Genomic DNA, 16,500 nt, shown 5'->3' with positions numbered 1-16,500 from the left:
CATTTTGGTCTGCGCGTCCGAACGCAGCAGTGTTATACGTTGTATTTCTCAATGTATTCAAGAGGTGACGTGAGCTCGCTTGTCAACGCCGTTAGCTTCTCGTCAATTCAATGCACATTCATGCTCACGTTTGCAAATTGCTCAGCAAATAGCACGTTTCTTTGGAATCGTTTTCTGCTTCAGTAATGCCAATCTCCGTGCCGTAAATTTTTTTGTGCCAACACTGGAGGAATTTTCTGCGTCAATCAAGGCATTTCCTCGCTGTCGATCTTGTCATGTCAAAAGGTCGAGTTCTCTGCTGCGAATACGACCGACATTCTGGCCCTGAGCCCAACGCATGGAGGCTTCGCTCGAACAACCTACGCGATCCTGCCCTTGCTGTTGCCTTCACAGTCTTTACAGTGCTGCACGACGGCCTTAGCCTTCACTGTTGCGACTGTGTTGTACGTCGGCCTTAGCACAGTCTGTTGCACGTCGACCTTCACAGTCTCTACGTGTTGCACGTCGACCTTAGCACAGTCTCGACTGTGTTGCACGTTGGTCTTCGCCTTCACAGTCTCTACTGTGTTGCACGTTGACCTTCACAGTCTCTACAGTGTTGCACGTCGACCTTCACAGCCTCTACGTGTTGCACGTCGGCCTTAGCACAGTCTCGACTGTGTTGCACGTCGGCCTTAGCCTTCACAGTCTCTACGTGTTACACGTCGGCCTTAGACTTCACAGTCTCTACGTGTTACACGTCGGCCTTAGCCTTCACAGTCTCGACTGTGTTCAACGTCGGCCTTCGCCTTCACAGTCTCGACGTGTTGCACGTTGGCCTTCGCCTTCAAAGTCTCGACTGTGTTCTACGTCGACCTTGGTCTTTATATTCTCAACTGTATTACTCGTCAGCATTCGCCTTCCTTTTGTTGACTAAGCGTTGCGCGTCTGAGGGGTTTTGCCTTCATGATTCAGTCGGGCGATGCGAAGTGATGTTTGTCTTAACAATGGAAGTGCACTATAAAACATTGATCTCTAATCTCTCAGCCAAACACGGCCGGCAGCTCTAGGCGTAAGTTTTCTGACGCTGCTGGCTCAGCACTTTTACCGCTTGCATGCGAGTCTGAGCGCTTGTTGGCCTCGCTATTTTCCTGGGATCTAAGGCGTAAATATGTCTTCATATTCTTAAATGAATTCTGAAATTGTTCATGCCGATTTTGTTATGTATATCTTCGACCTCACTTTGTAATACACAATTAACTTTAACGATAACTTGGTGTTGCTCGGGTTAGATAAATTCTGAGATTTGAGAATGTACGTTGATTAGAGAAAGACCCGTTCGAACCCACATATAGCACGGAAAACCCATTCAACTTATGCATTTTAGATGTAGAGAAAATTAAAATATTTTATTTTATATTAAAATATAGGACTTGCCCTATTAAAAATCAAATTTCAATTTTCTAACTCAATTCTCTAATCCCCCATTTTTGATGCCTCGTTATTCCACCACTTAAATTCAAGTGTTACTTTCATGTAATATCCTTATACGCTTTCGGATAGCCTCTATATTTATTTACAGAAATAGAATAGAATAGAAATGTCGGCGTTGAAGAAATAGGCCCATGGCCTGTTGCCGATTCTTGAACTTTTCGCGACATGATTCACAAGGGATCCGGCCTTTGGAACCCGATCTTTCCATAGCTGACTGGCTACTAAGTAGTTAGGAAAGTTGTGTTGTGGTATTAGTAGTAGTTGTGGAGTTTGGCTACTAAGAAACACAAACTGATCAATGCACTAAAATATTCGTATGTATTACTATGTAATATACCTAGTTTGTTTCGAACCAGTGAGGCATAAAACATTGATCGCTTCCATAGAGTATCATGCAAATGCATGTTCCTATCCAGTCTCATTCAGCTTTTGTATTTATTCATTTGTTTTCTTCGCTGCCTTTTAGGGCTTTCTGATAGTTTACATAAACTCATGGAAAAACATGGCACTTTGTATGCCAAATGCGGCGTGAAAATTCAATTTAGTTTTGGTACGGCAGCTCCTCGTCCGTCCGTTTCGTCATGCAAGCTCGTGAACAATTAAACTTTGTTATTTTTTTTGTCGAAACTTCCAGTAAATGACACTGGATTTAAGGTATTTCATTTGTCGAAACTGTGAATTGCTCGTTCTTTGTTATTATGCTTATTATTTTGATCGCTCACATTTTCATCAATTTCTTGCTCTATAGAGCAAGAAATTGATGAAAAGGCTATAGCCTCTCACCACGCTTCATCAAGTACCCGATGTAGCTCTATCTTGCAGTGCATGTTGCACGGTATTGACGTGTTTACTGTGTGTCAAGTGTCGCGCAGCGTCGCTGAACTACGTACGACATTCCTAGTATACTAGCGTGTCCTAACACTTAACACTTCTAAGAAACACACAAACTCATGCACTCAAATATACATATATAAAGGTTTTATTTCGTAAAACATTAATAGCTTCCATAAAGTATTATTTATATACATGTTTCAATCTAATCTCATTCAGCTTTTTTATTTGTTCGCTTTGTTTTCTACATTATTCACGCCGCATGAGATTTGATCTGAACGTGGGGGTGAGTTTGCTGAGGCACGCTATAGGCCAGCTCTCCCCCTGTGTGCTATACGCGCCATCTGTTAGTGTTTGGCTCGTCTTCCAGTGCGCCCAGCCTAATATTTCTCCATTTGGCGCTGCTTTCCCAGCCTCATGTCGGCCATTCCCGTGGATTTTCTCATGACTTCTGTTTTATTTTGCTTGTTTTTGTCATGTAAACAGCGAGATTTAGCCGTTATTGGAGTCAAGGTTAGCATTACTCCTCACTGTTGTTGCCGAGCTCTCGATTTTTGGCCGTTTTTAGCGTATTTTCTCATTTATGGAAAAATGTGCTATTATGCTCGTCATGTCCGTCCGTCCGTCCGTCCGTGACTTCACGAGAAAATGCGCTCTCTGTCACTCACTGCAGATCGCATTTGCAGTACCTACTGATCCAATTTTTTTGTTGTTCCTTTTGACCTTCAAAAAAAATTGTTCTTCAATTTCTGTTCGTTTTGAATTTATATTTTTGTATCAGAGAATAATCTGCAATTCGTACTAAAATTTAATTTGTGTGAAAATTTCAATTGTGTTCGAGTTTGGGTATTGCGAACTAGCAAATGAGTGCTACGGGGAAAAGTTGTGCTTCGTTAATTCTATCGTTTTAATTTTGACCAATGCTATCATCAAAGTTACTTTCGTGCGTTAAGATCTCCAAGCCTAACTCGAGAATAAAATTAAATCTTAGAAAATTCAGACATGTTATTACGTTTACATTATATAATTATAAAGTCCAAGCTATGAAGTTTGTTTCATTTTACTCGAACTATGTTCATAGTTTCTCATAATTTGAACTGCTTGTGAGTTTGTATTATATTCCGTATCTAAGAAAAGATTGCGCTAAAGTTCAGAGCTACTCGCCATTGTGAGGGCAGAGTCTCCCCTCCAGCTCGGCGGTTTCTTCCCTCGCTCTCATTGACTCCTTGTATTGGCGGGAGATAGAATTTTGATTGCGTACGTGAGGGGAACGAACTAATTGTGCAAAGCCCTTGCCAGGTTTGATGTCGACTTGGCGACTTGGCAGCTCAAGGCAACGACAAGGCCACGATATTTTTCTTACCACGCAATCTGCCGAGTTTGTTTTGATTTAGGTGAAGATCTTGAATAGGACCTCGTTTGTGTGTGAAGTGTTGTTGATGCTTACAGTTTTTCATTACATGTAAACTTTTCCCATTTTAGCTGGCCATCAACACTACCAGTTATTCATTTACAGTGCATATTTTGTGGCATATGCAGTTTATCCAGTAAAAATTGGAAAGCCCTGCGTCCTACATTGTCCTAAATTTTTTTATACTTTTATATGATTCAAGGTATAATTTTCAGTGGCGCAGCTGCATTGTCGTAGAACGGATACCGTATCCATTGCTTAAGTGTTACACGACAAAACTCTCGAGTGGGCGCCAAATGTTTAGGCTCGGTTTCATTGTCACTATTTCAGTTACTGCATCTGTTAAACGATGCAAAAACCATCATTCCAATACAATGAGAGTTCCGGTTGTGCTGCGCAGAAAGCATTCTCCTTTCAGGACTCATTTTTGTTTGCTCTAGATGAACAGAGACCGTTTATTTTTCACACAGCAACCACAGCTTTTCCTCCTCTAGGCTGCAGTTTTGCCGAGCAAACAATGCCTTCATTTTGCTCAATGAGAATATAGTAGAAAAAACGGTTGGTTTGTGATGCTCTCTGTTCAAATGTTAGTTTTTCTTTAGTGTTGATTAATATTACCGAGTCTTGGACCGTCGGATATTACTGACTTGCATTACAATTAAAGTGTTTAATGTTGAAGCTTAGGTGGTCTCAAAGCGCCAACTATGCTGACCACGTCTTGATCTCGCACTCTAGACGAATTTTTCATCAATCTTAACTCATTGAGATCCACACAAAGCTATTCCGTTCAATTTTGATTTTAATATCATAAAATTTTTATGATCAGTGAGCAACCGAAGCCTGACTTTTTATTCCCAACGCGTTCTCGTTGAGTGAGAATTTATCACAATTTTCTACCTCCGTTTGAGTACAAGATATCATTCATGATGCTAAGCACATAATTCTTTTGTAACGTGTCTCCTTCGAATTTTCCACCTTAAAAATATTACTTTACTTCTCTTTAAAAGTATTGCAGTCACTAGTGTACGGCCATCAGCGAAGCAAACGTGTAGTAAATATCTTGAGTTCAATTTTATGGCCGTGATTTGCTCTGAACTTTGCATGAGCCTCCTCTTCTATTGAAGCAATCATGCTGAGGCTCTCATTCAGCAAAGTAACTCAGGAGCGACGCGAGGTGTGTGTACTGAACTCAGTTTAATTTCGTCCGCAAAGCTCGAGGCCTGACCGCTGCCGCTACCGACGGCGCTCAGTGAGCCAAAGGATCATGCGACTTACCGTCCATGTTACTGCAATGAAAATCCGCATTTGCTTCGCCATTTTTGATGGATTAGCGCGCATCCTACAGGAATTTTGTCGAAAGAAAACTGAAGCACATTCACTGTAACGATTTTCCGACTTTTGTTCTACTTTTACCTCCTATTCTGGTTTTAAATTGCCTGGTAAGATGACTCGAATTTGGTTCATAATAGCACATATATAGAAGAATGGTTGATAAGGTTAAATCTCCACTGTAATTACTATAGAGATTTAACACGCGAATTTTCTCTATTTGGTCTCTTTTTTGTACACAGTGTTAGGTAACGACCTTTTTCAATACTACTATTTTTTATGCATAAAATCACGAATTTAAGTTATAAAAACGACCACTAATCAGCTACAGAGATATATTCCTTTGTATTGTAGCCAACGCAGTTGTTCTTGACGCCAAACATAAAGAAGCTACTTCCTAACGAATTTTTCCATTGAAGAATTGATCGATTTTTGCCAAGAACACGACCACATGCTGACGATCTCGCGTGTTGCTCAGCGGAGTGAGTTTTGAGGTAATATAAGCTGGCCGCTCCATTAGGATGTTTGCTCAGGACTACAAGCCGTGGGTGACGTGTCGCGCTCGTTGACGGCGGTATTGATCTTGTTGTTTGTAGGCCTGCCTTCCGGACGCGCGTGTTCCTGCATCTCCGACTTAAGCCAGTGCCTAAATTCCCTGTCGCATTTCCGGGAATCTCCAACCTAAATGTTGTGTTCGTGAGTCACCCACTCATCTTACCTGCGCACTAATTCGAAGAATTTTCTCGCATTGTGTGTACTTTTGCGTCCTCGTATCTCCACACGAATTCATACAAGTGCAATCATGTCTGACGATTTAATTTTTTTTCTCTTTGAACGTATGAACTGACGCTAGTTTCACATGACCATAATTTTACATTTATTATCTCAAATTCCCAAAAGTATTTCTGTTATCACTGCATCTGAACTAAATTATATTTTTTTATAGTCTGTTACAGGCCGTCGCTGCATTTCTTATGATTAAGTTCCAAAGGTCTCAGTATAGGAAACGCGTGATGGTGGGTTTGGACGATGGGAAATTGAAAATGGTTGGTGAGGCTGAGAAAGAATGAAGGTTCAATATGGCCGCGGCCGCTGATAGCTGTGTGATAAGAAAACGTCTGTGGAACTGCCGGTGTGTTTTTTTGTTCTTGCTTCGTATCATTGTACGCTGTTGTTAATCTTATATGGCATATCAAACTGTTGAAGACTCCAAGACACTATGCTGAAATCATTTCATGTCGCTTCAAAGCGCCTCATTTTTCATCGCGTCAGTTCGTGTTTCGCGTAATAAGTTCGCCAAACATATATGTATTTCTCATTAACTTGCTTATGCTTACTATTGGCACCGTCGTTGTCATTGTAGAAACACGGTAACATTTAACCTGTAGTGCAAAAGCGCGTTTAAACGGCTGCACTCGATACTGTTGTTCCAGCGTTCATAGGTTCATCAAAGCTGATATTTATTTAAATTTAACTGTGAACGATTATGTAAATCAGCAGTTTCAATAATTTCTGTGCACGTCAAACGAGATGAAAACTAAGAATTATTTTGGCCCATCCCGCATATTTTTCATTTACATTGTGAAACATTTCCAACGAAATGTCAGTAAATTTTTCATTATTTTCATAATCCAACAATAGGAACACAATAAAGGAAATGTCTATTGTGGTTACTTACTTGATGATTCTATAGTGATATTAAATAAGCCGTGGCCGGTTGTAGAGCTGAAGCGTCGGCCGAGCGATACTATCTCATTAAAGCTGAGCCTCCTATGTTGTGCTCGGCTCAATTCTTTCAGTATCCTCCTCTGATTAGATGACCATTTTGTCCAGTTGTTTGCATGTTAATTGCCTGCGGTCAACGTTTGTTGCCTTTAGCACGATGCTGCAACGTTTTGACTGTCTCTCTTGTGCCACGGATACTGCTAGTTTCTCGCCTTGTTTACGTTACCGCAGTGAAAACAATACCTGCCCCCGTAGACGCGATTATGTTTTTAGCGCGAAACCACACAATTATAGTGCAGCACGTGCAATGTCTGTTTTTTATGCGACGAACGCTGCGCGTGCAGGGATCGATATGCCACCACGTGCGTATGATCGTCGGTGGTGGTCTCCCGACATCGGTGGCGTGCGTATCTTCGCCTCATGTAGCCTGCATGCAGTGTCCCGACGTTCTCGTGCTGCTTCATAATGCTCTTCATGGTGGATACTATCGCTTCGTTGTGGTACTGTAGAGGGGTACTGTAGCTTTCTATTTATAATTTTTGATGTCGTTTCGTGTGGTGCTTGCAATACTCAATACCATAAACAAACAATACCATATCAAGCATAAATAGATTCGCTCCATATTACGTTATTAATAGCAAATTCTATCCATATTGCGTTAGTTTACCATGCATGATTGCCATCAAGTTATGCCGCGAAATTGCTAAGTAGGTTTTGTATAGCGCATGAAAAGTTAGTTTGTTGGGTTTAGCGGTATTGTAAGCAAATTCGTTAGATAATGCGCAATGATCAGCACGTTTACTTAATATTGTGTTATGATGAGCGAGTTCATTGCATATTTTGTTATAATTTAACAAGTTCCCAACATTTTGCAAACATGATTAACCAACAAGTTTACCCGCATCGAGCGATAAAATTCGCAAGTTGCTCGCATGTTGCGCGTCAATTATCAAGTTTTTTTAATGTTGCGCTGTGATTATCAAGTTGACCGCATTGCGCTCTACAATTATGCCTTTTTCGTCTCGATCTCACGATGACGATGTGGCTGCAGTTGTGACTGACTGAAAAAGCTTCCCCCGACACCGAAGGGAGGATCGCGAAAAGTCCTATTGGCAGAATCCCTCGTGGCTGCTGCGTCCATTAAGAGAAATAATCTGCTCGCTTTTTGTGGATACAGCAGTGTTTATTGCTGAGAACCATAAACTTTGTGTCGATATTACGTACGCATTTCAAATTACTCCTGGTCTAATATTCGGACATCCTTCTGAACGTTGTAAAAATTGTAACCATATGATAACCTCAGTTGTCATATACGAATCTCAGAATGTAGCGATGTTTGAGTGTTATAATTTATTTTATCGTATCTAGTTATTTAAGCGTGCTCACCTATATGGGGACAATTTTCTTCGAGGTTAATTTTTGTCTGAATGGACAAAATGAAATTTCTAAAATTCTTAACGCATGATTACCTTAAACTTGGCAGCTTATTTAAGGCAGGATGAACGCTTTGCATAAGGAGAAGGTGAGGGATTTCGTTCTGCATTCAACGCTAAAATTACCACCGTTCGACCATAAAACTTTGTTATGACAAAATTTTTCTTAGTGTAGTGAATGATATTTGTAATAAATAATATATGCATTCCGATATCGAAAGTATAAGCAAACATTGATAAGGATTTTATCATCGAAATTGGACAACAACAGTGCAGAAGCGATCATCAGTGTAACTGAAGCATCACATATTTGTGTTAATATCAAATCCCTGCACGCCTTCAAATTCTGTGAGCATTGTATCAAAGCGTTGGTGTTCAAAGTATTGCTTGCTCAGTAATCCAGTCACGTGCTCACTGGATTTCTGTGTGTCCATGTCGACTGGTTTTTGATTGGCTTATATTGGCGCGGTCCATCATTTCCGCAGCCATCGGACCGTCGCCGAGCTATGCCGCTTCTGTATATATCACAGCCAGAGCGCGTGATCGCTCTACCGAGAAATTGCTACCAGTCCCTGTCCATGCATTTCAGCGAGGTGCCAAAACCCTTATAATAATCTAGGGTACATTTTCGGATGCCAACACCGGGGCACCGTTTTTCGGTTTTAATGCAGCATCAAACGTGGGCAAAAACACGTACAGACTTTATTCGTTCTCGGACTTCTCCGCGCAGCATTTGTTGCATGTGATGCTTGTAGCGTGAGAGTATCATCTTCCAAATGTTAGCTGTCTGTCACCTTACTGATCATCGTTTACTTGTGTTGATCAGTGTGTATCATGAGCGCATGGCCAGCTTTTATTTAAGTCCTGTCGCGCAATCATCTGATTAATTTAAAGCGCGTTTGGCGATGCGCTCATTCAATAATCTGTGCAGGTGATGAAGAAAATTGCTAGTATATACTAGTGAACTATTTTCTCTCGATATTCGGACGAGCGTATTAAATATTTGATGGGTGTCGTAAACCCCGCGCATATTCGATCAGTACACGTGCATGTTGATTCATAACTACTCGTGTGTTTCAAAGAAAGTTTTGATCTGATGCTACGACCGAGTGACTCAGCGCTGGCCTCACGCCGGTAAAAGCGCGATACCTGCCATCTCTGAATTACATTTATCGTCATCGGAGCCTTGGTGCTTGGTGCACTTTCAGAACATAGTTGATTTTCTCTTCCGAAAAACCAAGATCGTAACACTGCGTTTTATCTTTGCTTTTAATATTAAGGCCAATAATCTCATCTAAGTTCTTAACTTGAAAAATTAGTTCTGAAATACGCTTATAGAAGCGCTTCCCATTATTTTTATATATTTATTGCTAGCTTGCAGGCGTCATGCGAATTCGAAGTAATGTGTGATTGCCAGACGTGTGCATGAAATAATTGTGATCTTAGCAAATGAAATTTTATTTCCGAATGGAAAATATTGGTTCTTATGAACATAACGCGCTCTAGCCAGATGAGCAGCGCCGAGCTGTTTCGAGCCTTCGTACCGTGAGGACTGTGATGAAGTCATCGAACGACACCTTCCCTTTATTTGCTCTATAGAGCGTATATAAGTATATTACCACTCACGTAGAGCTTGTACTGCATAAAAAAATTAATTGAGCTAATTGGCCCTGAGTGCTAAAAAGGGGAACTGATTATCTCTTTTGAAACAATTTCAAACCATTTGCGACTGCTAACATGACCTTTGACACAACACAAACGACTATGATTAAACCGTCCGCTGTTACGGTCCAACCCGTATTTGGTGATTTTAGGTGCGTTAATCAAGCTACATATCGCTCCTGTTTATGTCCTCATTAACAATTAGGATACGCATCATCGAGTGTGTGTAGTGTTCTAGCCCAGGTTAATGGCGCCGGACCCTCACACCAGTGCTACCAGCTCACGTAAAAAAAAAACTATGTACGCATTCTTTCCACAGGCGTACTGTGGTTATCTCGACGTATCGGTGAATTTGTCTGCAGGTTGTCGGCATCGATCTCTGGCGTATGTGGAATTGGACTCTATAGTGTGGAACTTCTGTGCTTCATTGGGCACCCCGTTTCAGTTTTCGCATTCCAGATTCTTCATTTAGTCCTTAAATCTTTTTGTGTTGTAGCAGGGAGGTTGAAGCGCATGAAGTCCATGTCTCCGCAACAACGTTAGAGGAAGATTTGATATGTGCATCGTTGATGCGGGAGGGCGTACGACAGTCTTTAATTGTCGGATGTAATTGTAAAAGTAGTTACATAACCGAGCGCATGGCGCCATTTTCCATAAACAGCTTAAATCATAGGTTACCCCAATCTTACCCTCGAATATTACCAACAAAATTACCCAATTACTCCTGAATAAAACCTCCTTCAATATTATTACGAACAATTACCCTCTGTTGGGTAAGATTTGGGGTAATTGTTCGTAATAATATTGAAGGAGGTTTTATTCAGGAGTAATTGGGTAATTTTGTTGGTAATATTCGAGGGTAAGATTGGGGTAACCTATGATTTAAGCTGTTTATGGAAAATGGCGCCATGCGCTCGGTTATGTAACTACTTGTAAATATTTGATATTTTCAAGAAAAAAATAATAATCAGCAAAGATCCGCTCGACGACCTGGGTCGTCGAGCGGTACCATTTTTATTATCGTTGAGAGTCGATGCCATTTTGGAGTTGGATTAGATGGCTGAATGAATTTTTTAACAAATTTACTATCGATGACCACAAACCTAAAGTGAAGCTAGCTAGCGCAAAGTAATTACCGTTTTACAAAGATAACTGCCTGAAGACACGCAGCTCACCTAACGTATTCTGCTGATACTGTGATTAAGTATAAGCTGTGGGGCTGACTTAACGTCTCACTGAATGAGTTCATCGAAACCTGGAACCTATAAGTACACGGAAACTAAGCTCTCGCTCTAGGGGGTTGCCTTTAAAATTTCTGTCCCACCTGCCTGAGAAGCAAGGCTGAAACTCGTCAAATTTTTGCAAAAGGGCCACTAGCTGTTGAAAAATATGGACAAATCACTTCTTTTCATTTCAAAATATTTTTCATGAGAAGTTAGTTCGATGGAATCTAAGATTACTTTTTATCCTTGTAATGTTGCGGCTGATGATTGCTAGCGTGACAGAAACTAAAAAAAGTAAAGTCTTGAAAATGTTCCGTAAGATATAAGCCAAAATTGATAAAATACTGTTTATCAGTTCAAAATAATCCTGAACACCGAGAATCGGCACAAAAACCCTTATTGCGATAGAGTCATATTAATTTAAATTCAGTTATTCAATCGCGCTATAGTTTGAGTAGAAGGAACCTAACTGTCAACTTGTTCCTGTCATCTGATGACCATTTGCATGTTTACACATAAATACCGCCTAATAAAAAGTGAAGAGACAAAACAATTCAAACAGCTCCTACGTGCAGACAAATTTTTGTCGGCTTTATTTTTTCAAAAGAACTACATTTAGTGGGTGAGAGTACGGAAAAGTTGAATTTTATTTTTTAACTTTGATTTGGTTGGCAGTATCATAATGAGTAGTCAGTATCATAATGAGTAAAAAATGATCCATTGCTAACATAATTCATCTGATCATTAATAATATTACATCTACCTCGAAACTGGCTTCCTAAGCTGTTGAGAGTTTCATAATATTGGATACTTATATGCATGAAAGCAGACTAACCTAACAGGAGGAAAGTCTGACATATTCATTTTTTTTCTACTCAACTGCAAACGCACTCTTTGTGCCCCCCAATTATTTATTTTGGGAAAAATTCGAAAACTTCACATGTCACCAAGCACATTCAAAATTCACACAATCTTATTTACGTGGCTTTGAATCTCTGGGTATTACTGTTTCCGTCGAAGTGGAAGCCATGTATTCCACTAAAGTCTACATTCACCCAGTTTGCCTTCGTTGGTCGCATTTCCCCTGAAATTTTGAGGGTAGCGTTTATTTGAATATTTTTCATTTGGTGAAATGTTTATGCGCGGCTGCAGTGAAGCAAGTGGCTTGTGGTTGCTACTGCAGGATACGGAGTGCCGCGAAGCTGTTTCATTTGCATTACACTTCTGCGTTCACACTCAGTCTGGTAACAATGATAATGTATCGACTAGTCTTTCTGAATTTTGACAGACGAGTATTTTCATGCCGATAACTAGCAGGAAGACGTCTTTGTTAACATCCAGCTTCAATTAAGTTGTTTCTTAGAAAAATCTGACGATTGCGTCGTTATCTTTTTTAAAATGCCGATAAAACATTTTGTGACCTTTCATCCGTTGGCTTTATTTGTACTGCAAAGTTATTCTTATATCTCTCTACCATTTACCGATAAATTTTATTTTTAACTTGCCTTATAGCCTATATTTCTTCCTTATCTAACATTCTCAGTTCATTTATCAAATTGCGTTCCTATAGCCGCATTTTGCTTCACAATTCTTCACCATTTTCAATCATTACGGTGTACGGTACATGTCAAATGATGTGCAACTGAACACTTTTGAAACCGGATTCATAAATTAAAATAATCAAATTATTACGAAAATTGTCACATACACGGAAATTTAGTGAACAGAGCACGAAGATGGCAGTATTGCGGCCGTGACGCTGGCTGACATTTTTAACTAGCATGTATTAGCCTTAGGTTTCATATTCTTGTAGCAGCACAGCATGCAGCATTACAGCATGCATGTCTCACTCATGAGGATCTCTCTGTCTCCGCCTCTTCTCTGTAGCGCTACTCTCGGTCGATGTCAGTCCAGTTCTGGATGTTCTTCAGCGTCCGCATCCCTATTGTTGGTATGGTTGTGATTAAGATTGACGGCGTATTCTACGACTTTGTGCAATGTTTCCCTAACGAAGGTTAATATTTTCATGAACTATTGCTGGAGAAATAACACTGGGACACACCATGCTAGGAAGCACTAACTTTAGAAAAAACTTTTTTACTCCACGACCCTGCGGTATAAATTTTGTCCCGCGTCCTGCGCTTCGTCGGCTTGCAACTGCGCTCTTATTAGTCTCTTAATAAATCTTTTTTTTTTAAATGGACAAGTTTATTTTCGAGTGTAGCGTGTACATTTTCTCCCAGCTTTAGGTTTTTGGTATATAGGAATATTTTTAACAGCATTCCTGCCTGATTAATCGCATTCGGGTTCTTCACGTAGCTCTAGTTTCCAATTATAATTCTGTTGATGGAATATCCCTCTTTGAAATGAATCCTGAACGTTACCAAGTTTATTACTGCATCTTGAATTTTTTTACTATTACGTGATTTCATTTTAATTGACCGCTTGAGTATATTATAAGTTATTTTTATTTCTGTATTTGCAATTATATCATTTTAACCCTCCCAGTTGTTTGTTCAAAAATTGTTGTTCATCTAATAGAAATCATTTCCTGAACTTCGAAACTCGCACTTGAAGGCTACAAAAATATTTTGCATACGTTTTTCCATTCTTCTCTCCAAGAAAACTCGTCAACTTGAGATTCAAATTTGCTATGTCTCGATTATATTATCCATTCCAAGTCACGAGATATGACAGAGGTTGCTTGATCGTCTCTAGAATCATTTCTGACGACACGCGAGATCTGATAGATCGTCCTCATGTTGGAACTATTCAGATATCATAATTGTCTCCGAGCATCATCAGTGATCCATAGCCAGCAAGTAATCAAAACAACCGATACAGGATAACAAGTCATGTGTCAGGAAATGTGATTGAGCACTGAAGTCCAGTCACAGCATACACGTTCTAGCTTATACTGTGTGAAGCTGTGAACACCAGTACGAAACCACGCTAGCTGAAGCATTGAAAAAATCGATTGGCGTATAGTAATAAGACATATCTGCATGATGGCTGGATTTTTATCTCGTTTTATTTTCCTTACGACGCATTTTCGTGATTTTCTAAGTCATTTTTTGCATCTTGAACAGATGTTGATGTCTTGTCATCAATAGATGTCTTGTCTATCTTTCCATTAATGTTTTCAGATAAATTTCCGTTTACAGATGACGTGTTTCACGAAATAAATACAATGCATGGAGATTGCACAGTGCAAACTTTTTTATGCCATAAAATTTGATAGGGCAAAGAACAGTTTTTTATATGATCCATCCTTGCCTGCAAACTCATTTTAAATATTCTCACTTCCTTTACATATCATAATTAATTTGTCAGTCTTTATTCTGAACCTGAAAACCTCTTGCTCGAATTTCATTGTATTTTCTAAATACTTGAGGATTAATCGCGAGGTTTGGTTGGGATCGTGCTGAGGCTGGTGAAGGGCCCCTGTTATTTCGCTGGGCAACTCGGCGCGTGTATGCTGGAAAATTTCTTCCCAATCTCTAAGTCGAGTCGAAGTGTGTTTCTGGCGGAGTGTTCATAGTGCTATAAGTTGGTGAAGCGAACTTGTTGTACTGTGGTTGTTATTGATTATTATAGGCTTGATTTCTTGGTGATGATCGAATCGAGCACGTACAATGTTGAATGTAAGCCAACTTTGAAACGAACCGATATGAACAAAAAAAAATAAATTACCACTACAGGTATCGGTGAAAAATACTCATTAACAGCTTGAACTTTGTTCCGGCTAATATTTTGAGAATCATTTTGTAACAGGAGATGGCTGGGAAGTAGATGCCTGGCCATTACTACCAACTGAATGTTGAGTATCAGCGGAAGCAGTCTCCACAAGCACTAGTTTTGTATAAAAACTGTGCACTTGGTTGCGATTTTCTCGTGTTAGTCGATCGTTTGGCACTCAATGGATGAGTGCTGGCCATCGATGGACCGTCATTTGCCATCAACAGACAAGCGCTGGTCATCTGCCATACGTTTTTCGTAGCTATCAACGGACGAGCGCTGTTCACTTGCTGCATGTGCTCTGCGAGGCTGCGAATTGTACATGTGATCTGCCTGCCCTGTGCGATGGCCTAGAGCTGCTCAGATGTTGAGAAAAAGCGCGATCTTCTTTCGAAACCCTCTACCACTTTTGCAGAACCAAACGTTTCAATAAATATTCAATTTATAAATGTGCATTTTCTATTTATTGAGTCTATCTTTGCATTTTCGAATCCGTGCACCTGAATAAATTGGTTAAATTTTCAAAATAAATCTAGTTATTTCAGGTTTATTTTTTTCACAACTCACAAATATTTGCACTTAAAATATTTACATTTTATTTGTGCACTTATTTTTATATTTCATTCTTGTTTGACGTATCGCTGCTTGTTTTTGTGTGAATTTCTGTATGGCAAGTTTCTTTCTATGCGGTTTTCTCTGTGCTTCACACAAGCCTTGGTTAGGGCTGCTCTCAGCGGGCATGGATTTTCCTAGCGGCTTGAAGGGACTCCCGCGAGGTGAGGGAAATGCCATTAAACCGTCTTATATGCTGCATGTGGCACCCTATGGGTTTGAAAGCTCTGGTTTTGATTTGAAGGCTAGTTTTTTGCAGGACTGTTTAAATTAAAATTACATTGGACATACTTCAAAAAAATTATTTCTGCTTCGTTTGAAATTCTGGCCCTTAAATAAGTCATAAAATTTCAACGTAAGATCGTATTTTAGATCCGAGTGCAAGAAGCAGGAATAATGTTCGGGATTGCAAAAAATAGAATGCTTGGTTGCGTTGATGATTCTGTATCACACGTCGAGCACGCACTCCAGTTCCATTATGTCGGACGCGTCTTCGGTCTTCAGTCCTGCCGAGCTTTGAACTCTGATCACAAGCACGGATACATCAGCGGTCCTTTGTTAGCCGTAATTGCCTTTGCATTGTTGCTTCAGCTCTGAAGAAATTGTCCAGTTCTGCCGCCACGGTAAATGCTATTCCTATTCCACCGAGCTAGAAACCGAGAATTGTTTCAGGCCTGATAAGTGGTGGACGCTTTGGTGATCTGCTTCAAAACTTTCGATTAATTGGTGATTGATGGAAAGGCAGTCAGGTCGAGAGCGACCCAAACTTTGGCGTCATCGTCGCCGGCTCTTTGCTTCTGTGGCCGTGGATGTGAAAGTTGCAGGCAGGCGCTCTTGTTGAGCCCTCACAGCGCCACATTGCGTTAATATAGAAGTGCAATTTCTACCTGATATGATGGTAGAGAAATTACCTGATATGATGGTACATGAATCAAAGTAAAATTGGGCTAATTATTTGCATGACTAAGTTTAAAGTTCTGATCGCCTCTGCTGAATTGATGCCAGTCTTCAAACAATATATGGTTGCAGGAATTTTTATCTATATTAATTTTATCTATTTAAA

This window comes from Hyalella azteca, unplaced genomic scaffold (assembly GCF_000764305.2).
Source record: "Hyalella azteca isolate HAZT.00-mixed unplaced genomic scaffold, Hazt_2.0.2 contig10098, whole genome shotgun sequence".
Lineage (NCBI taxonomy): Eukaryota > Metazoa > Arthropoda > Malacostraca > Amphipoda > Hyalellidae > Hyalella > Hyalella azteca.
Note: the sequence above shows the minus strand (reverse complement) of the source record.